This window comes from Hibiscus syriacus, unplaced genomic scaffold (genome assembly GCF_006381635.1).
Source record: "Hibiscus syriacus cultivar Baekdansim isolate YM2019G1 unplaced genomic scaffold, ASM638163v2 tig00117017_pilon, whole genome shotgun sequence".
Classification (NCBI taxonomy): Eukaryota; Viridiplantae; Streptophyta; class Magnoliopsida; order Malvales; family Malvaceae; genus Hibiscus; species Hibiscus syriacus.
The window spans coordinates 4,440,278-4,447,251 of NW_024063526.1; the positions used below are offsets into that span (position 1 = coordinate 4,440,278).

At 28.9% G+C, this 6,974-nt stretch overlaps 1 pseudogene; it reads left to right on the plus strand.

Moving 5' to 3' along the window:
- Positions 1-2,999: 2,999 nt before the first annotated feature.
- LOC120195714 lies at positions 3,000-4,962 on the plus strand (annotated as a pseudogene).
- The last annotated feature ends 2,012 nt before the right edge of the window (positions 4,963-6,974 follow it).

Genomic DNA, 6,974 nt, shown 5'->3' on the forward strand with positions numbered 1-6,974 from the left:
GCACTCAACCATTAAATTCAGCTAGTCATTTATGTTAAATTTACCATATTTTATATTTAGTTTATATAATAATATCACCACAAAATCAATACTTTTCGATGATTATAAAATTTGAATATTTGACACTTTAAATTAATGATCATAACTTTAGTCATTTAATAATAATGTGAATCTATTTTCGTTATATCAAACTTAATACTTATTTGTATCATTATTAAATTAAAGAATAATTTTCAATTTATTTGGAAATACAAAATAATTAAATAAATTACTTTTATATATTTATAAATTTTAAATTAAAGTACTCTAAAACGTTTAATTATAATATTATGAAATCATTTAAAATATTTGTTTACTTTTGAAATCAGATTATTTATTTATTTGAAACAATATTAATTATTTATTTGAAATAATATTATTTTAAAACTATATAGATAATTGAAAATAATATTGTACAGAACTAATAATTTACCTTAAATTTAAATAATTTAAAAATAATAGTATTTTAAATAAATAATTAATTGTATTTAAAAATAAATAAATATTTTTATAATATTATAAATATATTTTTACAATTATTTCATATACTTTGTATAAAAATATATAAATTATTTATTTATTTTTTTATTTCTAAATAAAGTGTAAAAAGTATTTTTTAATTTAATAATGATATAAGTAAGTATTAAATTCAATATAATAAAAAATATTAACACTATAGTTGGGTGACTAAGCTTTTAGTGATTAATTTAAAGTGTCTCATATTTAAATCTTATAATCATAAAAAAATATTGATTTTGTAATGATATCATTATATAAGTTAAATACAAAATATGGTAAAATTTATCCAAATGAATAATTTAGCTCAATGGTTTAATGATTTGTTTATCATGCAAAATACTCAAGATCAATTCATATTAGAAGCAAGAATGATTTCTATCTTTTTATCCCATAGATGATTAAATAAAATTAATTAAAAAAATACTTGACAAAAAAAGTGATATAGTAATTAAAACATAAAATAATGATATATCATGTCATATAAACATTATCGTTTGTAAAATTTAGGCGATTTCCCCAAATATCATTTGATAGGTCTTTATTTTCTTGTCAGACACACCTTTCCATATTTATTTTTCGATCTAACACCCATTAGAAAAAGGCGCGGCCTATGCACCGCATCTTACGTCACGTGTTAAAAGGCGCGGCCCATGCACCGCGCCTTATGTGACGTGTAAAAATCGAAAGTGTTAATTTCGTAAATGTTTTTAAAATGATGCTAAATATGTAATTAATTTATGTTAGGGTGATATTTGTATAAAAACGTTAATTTTATTTATTTATTTTTTGTGTGCGCATAAAATACTTTCTGCATTAAAATCTTTAAATATTCTTTTGTAAATTATTTTATAACTCAACAAATTTTTATTTTTGCATGGAATTACACAATATGAATAATCTAGTGTAAGAAAACTTTGAGTATCAATAATTTAAAATATGAATAATTTTATAAAAGTTTTATAACTAGTATTTCTTTTACAAAATAATGATGATAAAAATATTTTATAATTTAAAAATTATAAATTTCATATATTTTTGAAAAAATATTGAATTTTAAAATTAATTGTTTAAAAATATTAAAATAAATTTTTAATTATAATTGAGGGTTCAAATGAATTATTATTCATTAATTATTATTTTTAACAACAATTAATATTTTTATTCATTTTTAATAAAATTAGAATTTAATATTTATTTATAATTTTAAAAATTAATATCCGAAAGAATATTATAAAAATATAGGTGATATGTTTTAGCTTTACATTCTTTTTTTAATTAATTTTGTTATAAGTTTAGAGAATAACACAAAAGAAGGGAATATCTTTAGATTTCCATGTATGTATTTATATTTTTCTTTTAGAAACATTTTACCATAATTTTTCTTAATTAATTTGAATAATAGCATAATAAATGATTAATTTGATTTATAACTCATATATTTAAAAATCAATAAAAATGAAATATCAAAAAGAATTAAAAGTGAATAAATTCAATAAAAAAATAATGTAAAGCTAAAAAATATCATCTCTTTATTTAAAATATTATTTTTAATATTAATTTTTAAAAAATATAAAATAAATATTAAATTTTAATTTTATTAAAAATAAATAAACATTACTAACTGTTGTTAAAAAATAATAATTAATGAATAATAATTCAGTTGATCACTCAATTATAATTAAAAATATATTTTTATATTTTTATATTTTTAAACAATTAATTTAAAAGTCAATAAATTTTTCAAAAATATATGAAATTTATAATTTTTTAAATTATAAAATATTTCTTATCATCATCTTTTTGTAAAAGAAATACTAGTTATAAAACTTTTATAAAATTATTTATATTTTAAATTATTTACCCTTAAAGTTTTCCTATACTAGATTATACGTTTTGTGTAATTTCATGCAAAAATCAAAATTTATCGAATTATAAAATAATTTGTAAAAGAATATTTAAAGATTTTAATGTATAAAGTTTTTTTTCACACACACAAAAAATAAATAAATAAATTTTACGTTGTTACATAAATATCGTCATAATAAAAATTAATTACATATTAGTTATAATTTAAAAAATATTTACAGAATTAACACCCAGTTTTTACACGTGATATAAAGCGCGGTTCATAGGCCATGCCTTTCAATACGTGACTCCACATTAACGTAAGACGTGGTGCATGAGGTGTGTCTTTCTAAAAAAAATATTAAATCAAAAAATAAAAATTAAAAAGGTGTCTTGACAAAAAAAAATTAAAATCTATGATTTGATATTTGGGGAAAATTGCCTAAAATTTTCCTTCCCTCCCTCGTTTTTATCAAACCCCAAATAATTAAAAAAAAAAGCCCTCGAGTTCTTCCCTAAGTATTTCGTATGTATCATTTTAATTTATACCCACGTTTCCTTTGTACATATTAAAAATTATTCCTTGGTTTTTGTTTTTTCTTTGGGTTTTCCTCAGATTTCTCCCCTATTTCTTAAATCTGATCGCCTTCCTTCTTTCATATATAGAGCTGAAACCAGGTCTGGGTTTGCTTTAAAACTCGATAAAAATGGCTTCTACGGTCTCTGTCCCATTCCCCAATATCTCTTCTCTTTTAAAAACAAACCACCAAAGCCGAAATCAAAATGTTTCTTTGGCTTTTCCCCAAACTTCAAATCTTACCTCCAAATCATCCTCGTCATTTGGATCTTCAGTCCGGGTACCTGCATTTTCACTATCATAGGTTAGTTACTTCCATTTTCATACTACTTTTTTCTCATTTTCTTTAAATGAATCTCTTGTTTTTGTTTGAATGAAAATGGGACTATATGTTACTGGTTATGCTTAGGGATCTATTTAATTACTTTTTTGTATTTGATATATTATTTTTACTGTATTTAAGGGGAAAAAACAATGTATTTGATTAACGTATCTCTCTATATAATGGTAATTTATATTCTGGCTTCCTCCCCCATCTTGAATTGTAATGACCATTTCTGTTCTTATTTTTTTTTTTTTTTGTGTTTTCTTCTTTGCAATTAAAGTGTCTCGAATACAAAACCATATATGCATAACTGGAGTATAACCGTTAAAGGCGATTTGCAGTGAAAATTATTCATTTTGGTTTAATGTTTAATTCATTGGTTTTATTGTATATGGCTGTCGTTTGCGGCGGCCTAATCGAAAGGATACTACGGTCTTCACGAGCCATACGCAGCTTAACGAGGTGTGGTTTTCACTGTAAAGTTGAAAAGTTTAATCCTTAGATGAGATCTTATCGACCTCCATTAAACCTACTTTGTAAAAATTAAGGATGCAGAGATCGTCGAATTATGTAGCAGGAGTTTACACAAAACCCAGGAAGATGATAAAACATCAGCAGAGACGACTACTCCGGATGCTTCAGCAATCTCGGCATTCATGAGTTGATTGAGGCATTTTCGTATTTCTCAGTAAATTTGGGTAAATGTGTGTTCGATGAAAAGAATCTGATTCATAATAATGACGATTTACTTTTTGATGAGTAGGCTTGTTGATTCACGGAATATCACAGAATTGCAACTGAAGCAATCGGACTGTGAACTGGTAATAAGAAAGAAGGAAACTTTGCAACCACCAGAATCAGCATCTCCAATTGTCATGCCACATTACATGCCTCAAGCGATGTTTCAAACTCCACCCCCGGTAGCCCCAATAGCATCTCCTGCTGCTAGCCCGGCCACTCCGGCACCGGCACATTTGTCACTTCCCCCAGCTAAAACGAGCAATTCTTCTCATCTGTCCCTCAATGCCCCATGGCAGGAACCTTCTATAGGAGTCCTGCGCCAGGTGAACCACCATTTGTCAAGGTAAGTGCCTGCAGATATCTGTTAATGGCCATCTGCATTTTTTTGGGCTAATGTACAAAGGTTGTAATACCCCATCGATGGTCCTTCAGGTGGGAGATAAAGTGCAGAAAGGTCAAGTTGTGTGCATCATCGAGGCAATGAAATTGATGAACGAAATAGAAGTAAGTTCACGTCCTCGTATTTCCTTATCATGCATAACTGCTTGCCAATGTCAAAAGTAGTCTTTAGTTTCGTCAAACTTGCTCCGGAATTTGATTAGTTTTGTCGTAATCTCTTCTTTCTTCTCTTATTTTCCGGTTTCTCAGGCAGATAAATCTGGAACCATAACGGAGATATTGGTAGAGGATGGAAAACCAGTTAGTGTAGACATGGTAGCCTCTAATTCTCTCTTTTGTCTCAGATTATTGGAGTGAACAATTTATTCTTTGAGTTTGACTCGTTTAATTTATGATTTGCAGCGTTTATTTGTTATTGTGCCTTGAACAAAGAAGGGTTCCAATTGGCTGTGCTGGTAGCTTTGTGAGTTTTGAGGAACAATGTTTTGATTTACTGTGTAATGGTTTAAATTAATATGAAAAAAAATAATTAAAACAATGGTGGTGTGTTGCTTGTTTAAATCACGAACAGGATAGATCATAGATGGCTTGGGTTTTCAGTGTAAGATTCTGCTGTTCGGCCTTAGTTTTGGACGTTTACCCAATTAAGTAAAACGAATAAAATATTCTTCGAAAAAATTGATTGAATATTCTATAAAATTGTATCAATAATAAAATTATAAAATATAATTTTTTTTATTAAAAACCTTTTCTAAGACCTAAAAGGTGAAAAGAGTGGCCCAGGACCTTGTGCTACTAGAAAATAAATCATTGGATATTATAGACGTAATAATCTTGGGGCAAATCGAGTCAAAATACAAGGTTTTTTTAAAAATGAAGAGCCTACTTAGCCAAATGTATGTGTCATGGTATTGTAAGGTGTAGGAAACAAAAAACACTTTGTAATTTAAATTAGCATCTAAAATTATATGAGGTTTTTGAAGGTAATAACCTAACATGGACAAGTTTTACTCAGATGGAGACATTTTGTTGACTACAAGCATTGAATCTGATTCAAAGATTACATGTGTCCATCGACACTCACTTGTCAAAGAAAGTGTCGCATTTAGCACATAAATCTCTGAAATCCCAACTTCAACACAACCTGGTGACGATGCAACCATGCCGCGAAATACCTGGCTAACGACATCTCAAGCAATAAACTCCACAGTAGCTATACGCCTAGTAGACTCAGAAGCACCATCCATATTAATCTTCATATAACCTGGAGAGAGAGGTTGCCACATTGCCTGATCAATACACAAAGTTGCTCCTTGAGAAGACCGCAATGATTAATCTCATTAATGGCCACTATCCATGGGGTTGTAACTTGTTATCATGCACTTTGGAATTTATCTCATTCGAGAGGTTCCAAAGTAATACAAGAAAGCAAGCAAGGTCGACTAGATCCAAATTAGTAATCACCAAGACAAAAACGTACCTTGCATACCTACACAAATAAAAGTTTCTTGGGCATAAGAGCAATCCCGTAAAATATGAACTATTGTATCTTCTTCCAAGCCGCACATTGGACAAAGGTCATCACTTAAGCCAATGTCATGTAACCGCTTACCAACTGGTAACCCACCATGCACCACTCTCCAAGCAAGGATCTTAACCTTAGGCATGATATGTAGTTTAGAAACTATTTTCCAAACTTTAAAAGCAGACGTTGGAGAATGATTGGGACGTTGAAGCCACCAATAACCCAAACGGACAGAGATATACCAGAACCATGATTACCCCATATGATCACATCATTTTGGATTAGAACAATGGATGTCAACAAAATCAAGTTAGAGTCAATAGTGTTAAAAATATGGCATATCTTTGACTCGTTCCAACGAGACGTTCCATCGTGCATGAAATGCCATGCATGTAACTGCAACATGGGAATAGATGAGTAATCTCTGGTAAGGGAAACTATCGACCCACCCTATTTATCCTTGGTCATATGGACGTAGCTATCCCGTCCAACTCTCCAATACAATTCACCTGAAAAAGCCTGAATGGTTTTGTGAATACCTTTCCACGCATAGGAGCTCTTGTTACTAATAGAAGCACTAAGTATATCACCATTTGGATAAAACTTTACTTTCAATATGCATGTCAACAAGAAATCTAGGCATTGAATTAACCTCCATACTTGTGTACCAAGCATTGCCAAATTAAATTACTATAAATAACGGAAACCAAGTCCTCTTAGACTTTTCGGTGTACAAATTGTAGACCACGCCACTAACGACCAATCGTGCTCGAAAATCTTCTCGGTCCACCAAAAGCGTCGTATGATGCCAAAGATCTCATTAAGCAATTGTTCAAGGGACATATAGCAATACATTGCATATTGCTGTAAAGCCTAATGTAATACCCCAAATTTTGGTTAGTTTCATGTTATTGTGTACCTTGCATTCTCATTTGTTATACATTTGGATGTGAATGGATATTTCAGAATATACTGATTTATAAGTATGCTAGGCATACGAAATA